This window comes from Crocodylus porosus, unplaced genomic scaffold (assembly GCF_001723895.1).
Source record: "Crocodylus porosus isolate Cpor-Errol unplaced genomic scaffold, CroPor_comp1, whole genome shotgun sequence".
Taxonomy (NCBI): Eukaryota; Metazoa; Chordata; order Crocodylia; family Crocodylidae; genus Crocodylus; species Crocodylus porosus.
The window spans coordinates 34,278,883-34,290,681 of record NW_017728949.1 but is presented as its reverse complement, the minus strand read 5'-3'; the positions used below and the strand labels follow the sequence as shown (position 1 = coordinate 34,290,681).

At 42.7% G+C, this 11,799-nt stretch overlaps 1 long non-coding RNA gene across 1 annotated transcript; it reads left to right on the top strand.

Moving 5' to 3' along the window:
* The first annotated feature begins 601 nt into the window (after nucleotides 1-601).
* LOC109322626 lies at nucleotides 602-7,576 on the top strand. Its single transcript, XR_002104442.1, has 4 exons — nucleotides 602-612; nucleotides 2,282-2,287; nucleotides 4,947-4,951; nucleotides 7,512-7,576. It is a non-coding gene; the product is annotated as an uncharacterized LOC109322626 (long non-coding RNA).
* The last annotated feature ends 4,223 nt before the right edge of the window (nucleotides 7,577-11,799 follow it).

The following is an 11,799-nucleotide window of genomic DNA, read 5'->3' as shown; positions in this document are numbered from 1 at the left end:
CCTAAACAAGACAACTCAGCTTAATTTTTTAAGATAAAAGATGTTAGTTCAATGATGCTAAAATTAACTATATGCTCAGTTCAGAAGATTTATTTGGCTCCTATTCAAAAGACCACTTATTCTATCATGTATGATGTACTGGATGTTTATAAACTTTTTGAAGAAGAACTGAATTCCCAGGAGAACCCAAGACAAATTCTGCTCCACATTATTACAATCAGTGAAGTGACTTTGGAGTCATATTTCTGTAAAAGCGAAGTTGAATGCAAATTTAATAAAACATTTTACCCCATGCTAACAGCCTGTGGAGTATATTATGTCAATCCCATGCTTCAGGGCTTTTCCCCTTTCTTGAATGCATTTTTGGCTTCCAGATTTGTCTTTCTTTTTTGCTTTCAAGTGCAAAAATAAAGAAAAAAAAAAAGTATCAGCTATTGGCCCAATCAGAAATAGGGGATCACCCAGGGTGTGCTATGGTTCTAAGAACACTAATGGTTCTGCGAAAAAATTGGGGCATCTGGCTAGAGGGTTTTGCTTCTGCACTTGTAGTAAAACTGACAACCCAATTTGGGGGCAGAATAGAATTCTCACCTAGGTCAGAGTGCCAAAAAAGTTTTTGGGTTTTTTTTCTGTTTGTTTCTTTTGTTTGTTTTTGATTTTATCTGTAGCATGAAATTAAGTCCACCTACTTGGGATTATCTGAGCTTATTTTACCTAAAATAAATTTCTTGCCATTGCAGTGGGCAAGGCATGTGTGGTGCCCCATCTCTCTTGCATGCTTCCTGTGTGTATTGTAGGTTTTTATTTTTGTTGCTAGCTTTCTAGTTCCTGTGTGTGAGAGGGTACATAGTAGATGTTCTTGTGGACCTTTTTCAAGAGATGTTTGTTCAATGGCAGCAGGGCACTAGACTCAACCAGTTGGGATGTCCATTTTATTCCTATATTCCAATCATTAAATCAAAGCTCATTCTTGTTGGGAAGGTGTACTACTGTAGTTTAAAATAAATTAATCAGAACTTTTTTTACCTACTTAAAGTTACCATATTGAAAATTAGACATTTGTAGGTGATGACAAAACTGGTATTTTGCTGAAGTTACCATGGGAAAAGCAGAGAAGTTTCACTGTCCTTCAAAGAAAAGACTGAGTGGTCTCAGAAAGACATTGGTCTCCATAACCTCAGCTGTCAGTGGGAGTCTGTCACAACCATGGGAACTCCACTGACCTTCTGGGTAAAAAGTCAATCCCACTACCACTTTCTTCCTAGCTGTCTATTTTCTACAGTGTGCTTAGAACTTACCTGGGTGATCAGCCTGTGACCAGAGTCTGGTAGCATCAGATCCACAATTTCCTGTTTCTAACTTTTGGCAAAGCACGATTTCTAGAAGAGCTGTACTTAAAGAAGTCCAGTGTGGATGGCTTTAGTGCTGGCTATTAGGTATGACAAAGAAGGGCAATTCACATTGTTTGGGTTGTTTTAGGGGAAAGCTCAAGATCAAGCAGTGTAAATATAGGCGACCATCACCACTCACGGGGGATATGTTCCCATGATCCCCGTGAATGGTGAAACCAGTGAATAGGGCACTGTGTTCATGAATGCAGTCTGTGTTCATGAACACAGTGTCCCTGGTGGCTAGGGAGGGAGGGGGCATGGCTCTGGCAGCGATGGTGGGAGTGAGGCGGCGACAGCAGGAGCCTGGTGGCAGCAGTGTGAACCCAGTGACAATGGCAGGAGCCCAGCGGCAGCAAGTGTGGAGCTTCTGAGGAGTTCCAGTAAGTGTTTAAAGTGTATTTAAAATGGGGTTTGGCATTCATGAATATTTGAAACCATGAATGCTGAACCCGCAAATACCGAGGGTTTTCTGTACATCCTAATAAACAGCAAATGAAGCTTTATGTCCTGTATCTTGGTATTCTTTTATGCATTTTTTCTTTGTGTGTAGGGGGGACTATGGTTTTGTCTTGAAAATGGAACTGAACTTTAATAACAATAGTTCCAGACCATCTCAGATAACTTCTTCCCCATTTCCACGCAGGGTAAATTTATGTTAAGGATTATATTACCAGTGCATCAAGGAAGGGATTTTAACATTTTTTTCTCTTTTTCTGTATTTTAAATTCAGAGTTATACAAATTTAATAAAGGCTGTAACCATGGGATTAATCAGGCCAAGGTCTCTGTACGTGAAATCTCAAGCCATGTTTAAGTGTATAGTGTTGTACAGTGACAGGGTCTTATTTGAGAATTATATAATTTTGAGAATTAATTGAATACATATTGCAGTACAAGGTCTTTGCCCTGATATAAAATAGTTTCCATTTGTCCAGTCCTCACTTTTTCAGGCATTGTCTTCCCTAGTACTGGCTATCACCTCCCACAACAACTATATTCTGTCAGAATTATGGAACAGATGACCAATACAGGGAATCTTATGAATAACACTGAACTTTCATACTTAAAGAACCAGATGCCATGAACATCCAGGTCTAGGGGTCACTCAGTCTAAGTACAGACAGTCCAAAAGCCCAAGGCTGAATTGATTCAATTTTTGCGGGTTAGTCTAAACTATGTAGATTGAACTGATAAGCAAGTGAACAGTATGGAAATGTAGTTACATGCCTACAGTGACCCAAGTCAAAAGCCAGGGGGTGATAGAGCATGCCTCTCTACTTGGCTTGAACAGGCAGTTTGGGCTAAGGCTAGCCCCACCCACCCTGTAAGGGAGGGTTTGTGAAGGAGGTGCAAAGCATCCTGAGATGCTGGGGGACCATAGGCAACTGAGTCACTTGAGTCAGGAGGGCATGAGTTCCCCAGTGGCCAATCTCGCTGATTGGGGGGAGTGTCCCCCCATGGCTGACTGCACCAACCAAAAGCTCAAGCGGTGCTCCTGGAAGTGCTAGCGGTGCTTCATTCAGCGCCTCCACTCCCAGCCAGTGCTCGCACGGGGGGAGCACTGGTGGTCCTGCCTGCCCCCCCCGCTCATTGCCTAAGTGGGGAGCACTGTCTGTCTGGGGATGCCCCAGCGCTCTCAGGGGGTGCATGTGCACCCCCGTGCACGCCCTATGCATCACCACTGTGGGGACCTGTAAGTTACCTTGAATCTAGAGAAGATGTGGGACAGAAGTTCAATAAACTAATGTAACCTTAATCAGTTAAGTCTAATACTACATCCATCCAGGTTTATCTTAAACCATTTTTAACCATTTTGAAAGCAGTTTATGTTCACTGAACTTCTGTTGTATTACAGATTAGAACTGGTTTCTGATTGCTTATTTATGTGTAACTTCTGTCCCTAGCCTCAGGGTCCAGCGAGGCAATCAGGATCTGAAGAGTGCACAGAATCCAAGTGTTGGGAAACCAGAAGCCAAGAGGTCAGTCTGAAGAGTCAGAGAGCCAGATGGTCAGGCAAAGCATGGAGTCCAAAGGCAAGCCAGGCTGGGTACCCAGGAGATCAAGCTGGGTATCAGGTTAGGAAGCTGAAGGGTCAGGTCGAACACAGATTCCAAGGGTGAGCCTGGTTAGATAGCCAAGAGATCAGTCAGAGTCAGTACAAAAGCAAGCAAAGGGCAAAGCAGCCTAGATATAAGTTAAATCCAGACACTTCATCTTCCAAGTCAGTGGCTTATATAGGAAGGGTGAGTCAGCTGAGCCCCTGGTTGGCTACTCCAGTAGTAGGGTATGAGTGGGTGGCTAGACCCAGATGGAGGGTTCTGGCTACATAGTCCAATGTGGGAGCTCAGCCAGGGAGGCAGCATGCTGGCTCAGTGTCTGATTTGGACAGGCTCAAGTCCCAGGTTTGAGGCCATGGCCTAGCACCACAGTAGAATACAAATTTCAGCTAGATTCTGGAAATTTCTCTCAATGGGTCTCAGTATTTTCAGAACTAAATAAAACCTCATTTAGTTTAGCTTTCCCGCAACAGATTTTTCACTCATACATGGGTGTTCAACACATCCAGTCACTCAAACTCTCAAGTCTAACTAAGCAAGTAAACAAAAAAAATCTATAAAATAATTAAGTTATTTGTCTTACATCTTGGTAAGGAAGAAAAATAGTGAGAGGGAGATTGATATTGTTATTTGTTTTACATATTTCAGAGATACTCAGAATGTACAGTAATGGGATTCCCTACAAGCGATGAGACAGAGAGAATTCCCTGAATCTAGTTAAGAGGAGAAGGTTACATTATTTTTATGCTCTGTGAATATGAAAAATTCATTTTCATTTATGCCAGAACAGACTATACCAACCCAATACATAGGGTAATGACTAACCATTTTAAGGATTATACCATTCTATGCAAACGAAAGAGTGCTGACATTTTAATTAACATATACATCAGAATTCTGCACAGAATAGTCCAGAAATAGAAACAGGGGATGAGTCTGCTATCACTGAATAATTTTACTCAGTGTGAACTCTTAAACCTCCCACCAATGTGGCCTTATCAGCACCTTAGTAATAATAATAATAATAATAATAATAATAAAAATACATTATCTGTCAAGGGACAGAATGATCCCCTGAAAGTTGGAGCAACATAATTCACTGTTGAGGAGCCTGACAAGTTTAAAATTGGAGCTCATTTTAATCTGTTTATTTGTGTATCAACATTGTATAAGTATATATTTACATAGAAATGTGCATGTATACATGTACATGCACATGCACATATGTCAGCTTATTTGGTGGTGATACTCATATTTTATGTTTTGGATTATTTATTTAATGTTTGACTGCGTTAACTGGACTTTACCCACTCATGTCCCTCTCAGGGCATTTTTAGCATTTCAAACCAATTAGGAACCAGCAAGCAACTGATTCCCTAAAAAATCACATCTTCTGTGTCCAGGTGGTGAAAGACCTGATTGTAGAAGGAGACATGCTCTGGCAACCTTGCACATCACATGTATTAGTGGCACCTTGCTCCTCCATGCTGAGGAAATAGCAGCAGTGCACTTTGAATTAAAACACACTTGATGTGCTCTAGTTCAAAGCACACTGCTGCCATTTTCTCAGCATGGAGGCGTGCTGCAGCACTTATAAACATGATGTATTGGCATTTTTAATTAGCATGGCTTGCTAATTAAAAGCACCCAGCTCTGCATCAGAAATATGTGTAAAAATGTCCTAAGGGGCTCAGTCCATTAGGCATTCTAAAACATCACTTAGTGAGCCTTAATAGGATCTAGCTGCTCAATGGTGGCTACCTCTGTCTTTTAAAACCTGCCTGGAAAAGGTGGTGGCAGCCTCTCCCTTTTATCTAATAGTCCTAATGATTACTATACTTCTGCAGGAATAGAGAGGTCCAGGCTCAACTTCTTCCTCTGCTTGAAGGAATTCAAAGCCACATCGCTAGTCTCCAGAGTGGGATATCACTCCTACTGTGTTATAATGCAGAGAATTCAGGATTTGTTGCACCAGAAAGAGAACACGAGCCTAGTGATGAGGTCAGTCAGTTGAGCTGTGGTCCTGCTCTCAGGATGTTATCTGTGTATTTTCCAGTGACTATTCCATATAAAGCATTCATTCACTTGAAGGAAAGAGCAAAGGCACAAACCTTCAGGCCATGGGTCCCAAATGACTGGAGATGACTCTCTGCTCCCCAGATTTAAGGCAAGATTTAAGACTCACTTCTGTCCTCAGAATTTCCCTATGAGCTAACCTAAAAAATAAGCCCACTGCAGATGCTGACTTTGGAGAGCTCCTCTTTCTCTGTTGGCTTTCTTGGATCCCATCCTGAGGCACCTAATTCTCCTGCTTCACTGTATAAGGAGCCTAGGTGCCTGGCTCAGGGTTCTGGATTTGGTTCTGGGGATCAAGCACCTAAGAATTATGTCTAAATTTCAGATACCCAAGTGCAGTGTTGATCATAGGCCCAACTGATTATTGGACAATCTTTGCCAAAATCTAAAATGTCCAGAAGAGGCACAACCATAGTATATCAAATGAAGCTGCAAATGTATAGATAGATGTTCTTTATTTCTTTATTCATCAAGGGTGAGAGTTATTTCTCAGTCTTCCCAGTTCATTTCTCACTTCCTTTTTCTCTCTCCTGACCTCTCATTTTTAATAACATAATTCCCCACCCCCCATAGTTAGAATTAGGAGCCAAAGCTATTTCTCATGCATCTGTCCTTTCTTAGATATGCCTTTGTGTGGGATTTATGTCTTGTAAAAAAAAAAGTGTAGTAAATCTGTTCATGAAGTTATTAATTTTAAAAACTAACTGATAATTGCTCTATTTTTTTCTTAAGAGGGTCAATTTCTCCTTCTGTTGACTATAAATCATCAGTACTTCACAGATAATGAGTATGCTTTTGTTACATTATTTTAAAAGAGCCACCTGTCCACAGCTGAGGGATCAAAGTGTTATTTGTAAATGTTTACATATTCAAGCATGTATTTTTCCCATGGTCAACTATATGTATTTTTTTCTTTAAAGGCAATTATTGACTACCTTCCCAAACATTTGCTTGGCAGTAGCCCTGAGGAGAGTAAGCTGATAAAATACAGAAATAGTCCTACAACCAGGTCAGAGGGGAAGTCTCCCCTTCCCAGGTTACAGGACTAGCCCTTATCACTGGGCTACAGTGTCATCCTTTCTTTTGTGCTTTTGTTCAGCATTGTGCTAGGAAGGTGCTTTCAAAACCCTTTTCTTACTCATCATTCATGTGATAGTTGTGCTCATTAAAAACAATGAGAAACCCCAAGACAGATGCAGCTTGTAATTATAGGGGATGATATGCTTTTTTGGCTTCTGGAATGCTATTCCTAACAGATGAAGAATTTGCCATTTTCAAAATAAAATTAAAAAAAAACTTTCCTTTTTTAAAAGTGCGTTTCTCAATAATTAAAATAGCTGAACAAAATAAGAAAACAAGCTTGAAACATCAAACTTACTAGACAAGAAGAGAACTAAGATTCTGGGATCAATTTGTTTACATTATAGAGAAGGAGTGGAGCCAATCTCTTGGATCCTCTTTTCTAATTCAGAAGTTTTACATTGGAAAATATCAGGAAGTGAATGTTGATGAGAGTGACATTTAGTCACCTCCACTGTTTACAAACCCAAGGACAGAGTGGAAGCATATCATCCAGTGGAAGCATATCATCCAGTGGAAGCATTATTCATTTAGAAAGTAATACAGCTAAGGATAGCTTTACATCATTTTATGATTCTTCTTGGAAGGAACACCCCCAAGGGTAAGCCACCCTCCTGTTTCTGCTTGCTTATATCAGACCCAGAAATGTAGGACTGAAATGCATCCTGCTGCACCCATCCCTCCTTAATGGCTGCTCTTGAAACCTGTGTTTCCATTGCATTGAAGCTGTTGACAGCCATGGCATTTCTGAGTTTGGTGTGGGAAATGGGTGGGCAGAATGTGCTTGGGATCTTCCATCCTGGAGAGCACCAAAGTGAGCAACTTGAAGTGAGCACATAGGCCACATCCACACAAGCAGGAATGTGCACCACAAAAACCTTTTGAGGTGCTGCAGAATGCACATAGAGCATGTGGACCTGTTCCTTGCACTACATATTTGCAGCGTGGCAGCAAAATTAGGTACCAGGAAATCTAAAAAACCATGGAAAAAAAGTGGCACGGTGCATGTGATTGCAGCATGAGCTGCCAGAAACTGAAGCCTGGTTCACCACAGCCATGCTCCAGCAGCTGGCCAGGCTCAGCTCACCACACCTGCAGCTGCAGCTGCAGAAGACCCCCAGGTTAAGCTGCTGGGGCCCCACCCAGCCTTTCCTACCCCATCTGGGGCAATTTGCTGTGTGCCATAGTGCACATGCTGGGGCATACTCTGGGACAAGTAACAGCAGCATAAATATGTGCCACTGCTTTTTGTCCTTGGGGAAACACATTTTCCTGCTCATGGGGATGTACCCATTGAGGCAGTTTTATTGCATTCAATACATCTCTAGTATTCCCCTGACAGAGTATGGTTTGCAGGCCATCTTCTCTATGCAGTCCCTAAAATTTGAAAGACTGATAAGGAAATTACCCTAAGAGAACAATGTTATTGAGTTTTTCCCTTTAATGGTGGTCTATTTTGTACCACCTTTAACCACTGAATAAATAAGTTAAAAACAGAAGAAGTGCTTTATCACTATATTAAGTATATTTCTTTGTGGCTTCCAACTTGCCTTGGTTGAATTTTATATATTCAACACTATCCCTGGATTATTGGTTTGACCTTTAAATATCACTTAAAAATATGTGATATAGTCTGCCACTGGCAGATAAGGGCTAAGAATAAAATAGTATTTTATTAGTACATGGCTACATTTAAAAATAGAATAGCTAAGTCTTCTTGCAGGAGTTGCAAATTAATGATGGAATTAGTATACACTGAACTGAAAAAAAAGAAAACACTGAAGCTGCACTCTAGAACAAGTATTTATTTTTGGTGAGTTTATATAATACACTGTGATGATTTGAACAGATTATTTTACCAATTGTTGTATGAGTATATTGCTAATAGTATATAGTCTATAAGTATATTGCTAATAGTGTGCTAGGCAACTTACAGACCAGACAGATATGAAACCAAAGCTACAAATATTATGATTTCATATATTTCACTCTGACGGTGAAAAGTTTTTTGTTTCTTTTGCAGTTCCTTATCATAATTGCACTGGTCATGCAGGCTAGGGACAGAAGTTACACATAAGCCAGTTTAAGTTATCAGAAACTGGTTTAAACCTGTAACAGAACAAATGCCCAGTATCCACAAGCCAGTTTCAAAATGGCTGAAACTGGTTAAAATGAACCTGGTTCAATGTAGTATCAGACTTAACTGATTTATGTCAAACCAGTTTATGAATCTTCTGTCTCAGACCCCTTCCTGGTTCAAGTTAAATCACAGTCCCCCAGCATGCCAGTATGCTTTCCAGCACTGGGATGGGCTGCGCGCTGTCTGTTCTAGGAGAGAAAGTCTGGGGGGGAGGAGGCAGGACTTTCCCCTTCTACCAGGGAAACACTGGTTGGGGTCTGGGGCCAGGGGTGGGGGTTAAACCCACCTTCCCCCAAGTACACAGCTGCCCTGCTGCTAAACTTACTGCTGGCTGTGACAGTCAGCTATAAATCCCAGAGGCAGCAGGAAGAGGAAGTGATGAGCAAGCCCAGAAAGTCCTGCTGCTGTGATTGTGGACGGTAAATGCCAGAGACCTCAGGGGCAGTAGGAGGAGGAAGCAAATGCATACCCAAGGTGTGCTCGAGTGCCCACCAGCTTCTGGCCTGAGCTACTGCAGGCATGTGGCTGCATCAATTTCCTGAATCAAAAGTAAATGTGTGTCCAGTTATTTCTCAGCTTAATCTCTGAAGTTTAGATTAACCTGTGAAGACTGAATCGATTCAGACTCGGGCTTTTTGACTGTCTGTACTTAGCTTCTGTATAGAATTATATAGCTACTGCAGGATGCACATGAGTGACTTGCAGTCTCTCAGAGGATTTTGAGCAGTGAGAGTACCATCAAGTGAAATTGATGGACTCTGATACTGATATAGAATATATGGGCCATATATAATGGTAATACAAATCAGTTTTGCCATTTTGTAATTATCTGTAATATTTATTAGGATTTAAAAGGTTGTTCAATCACATCCCAATAATGGCTGTACTGTTGATCAGTCTGTAGCATGTACTTTGGTTGTTGTTATTGCTTATATCATAATAAATATTCTAATACATCTAATGAATCACTACCCTTTACAAGATTTATAAGAAATGTCGCCACTCTGTGTACTTTGTATGAAATAATGCTAACCCAGGTTCTTCTTTAGCAGAGCTTGTTAGAGGCTTAAAACTTCTGGAACTGCTGAGGTCTATTCCTGATGTCCCTGTCAAGGTTAAGTTCAGAGCAGCCAAGAATCCTCTTTTTTTGCTTTGTTAACAAGTAATGGCTTTGTTACCAGAGTTGTCACTATATTACAAGGGTGCACAGTCTTGTGGCCTCGCAGGCCAGATGAATGGTATTGGGCTGGTCTTCATGGGCTGAACTGAGCTCTGCACAGGAGGATTTGGGCCCAAGACCCGCCACTGGCCCCTTAAGCTGGGTCCCTGGCCAGAACTGCAGGACAGCAGGATGGTCCAGTGCTGTACCCTCAGCCTGGCCCCCCGCCCCCATCCTGTGCCCCCTACCTTGCCATGCAGCAGTGGAAGCAGGGAGCCAGGAAACCACACAAGAAAAAAAAGTGGAAGCAATTTGTAAAGTGGAAGCAATTCAAAGGAGTGAACTACAAAAAAAAATTGCAGAGCTATCTGGTGGACAAAGACTCATTACACATCTTTGAGTGCCTTTGTGTTTGCAAACAACAACTCTATGTATGTGACCTTTAATTTCCAGAAAGCCAAACTAAACTACATTCAAGGAGCTTTAGTTTAACACACAAGAAAGACTTTTAAAGCATCGGGGAATCCCTCTCATGCAAACAGACATGCAGTTGCAGTGCATGAAATGTTAAAAATCATGGCATGTACATGAGCCTCTGCACACCAGATCTATGCCCCAGGGGCTTGGTGCCCTGGCAGGTCTGGCAGTGCCCACTCATGTCTGGATTGGGCCTTGTCATCTGTGCACCAGATGACATGTCACCAGAGGCTGGAGGTGGTGCTAAAGGGAGGTTTATAAGACAACTTATTGATAGAATCTGAGGTCTTAAACTACCAAGCTCCTTTAGGTTGGCAAGTGCATCAAAACCTGCTGTTATTTTATAGTACTGTTAACTGAGTTATGTAGAATAAAATGCTTTTTTAAGAGGGACATATATCTATAATCCCCTCTAAAATATTATTAATATATAAATTTTTTATACACACACGCTTCCCTCTAAAAAACCCATTTTTTCCTACATAACTCAATTTACTTAGATATGCTATAATGTCATGGAGTGGGGCCTAGGAGCGGCCATGATGTCTCTAGCGCCCCCCTACCGTGCCAAGTAGGCGATCCAGCACTCTCTTTCTTGCCTGCCACATCTTGCTGTTATATATACACTTTTTATATGGGAGGCTGCCTCTCTGTCCCCTTGAACATGGTGCTAGGATTGTCTGGGCTCCTACTCTGTACAGAGTGACCTGGTGCACCGCCCCCGTCTTATGGGCTACGCGTGCCTCCAACCTTCCCTTTAGCACGCCCCAAGCCTCGCAGATCTTCCGGACGTTATCATGCCCATGCACCTTCCCCAGAGGCTCTCTCAAAAGGCCTCCGCCCGAATGTTCTCTCACACCGGGCTTTGTCTCTCGTACGTGCCCTCTCCGGGGCTTCAATCACACAGACAGTGCCCCACTGGGCCCAGTCTCTCTCAGTACATGCCCTCTTCTGGGGCTTCTCTCACGCAGACAGTGCCCCACTGGGGCCAGTCTCTCCACGCTGATGCGCTCATTGCCCTCACCAGGCTTCTCAATGGGTTTGCCCCTTTCCGGGGCTTCTCCCTTACAGGCCGTGTCCTGCTGGGGCTTGCCTCCCATACGTCCCGCAGGCACCCACACCCAGGCCTGTGCCTTGTGCTTCCCACAGTCTCACACTTGGGCCTGTGCCTAGCGCTTCTCATGGTCAGGGCTCAGGTGGCCGTAGCTGTGCCTGGCCCCCTGACCCACCGTCTGGGTCTTCCGCCCTGCTTGGGCTTCTCCTGCTATCGCCCACACAGGGCTGGGGTCAATGCAACCCCCAAATGCAGCGCCACCCGGTGCCGAACAGCTGTGCCTTCCTTGGCGGCACTCACTGTGCCCCCAACAGGGCACCAGGAACCCCCAAGCTACTGGGTGTCCTGGAGTTGATAAATCAAGCT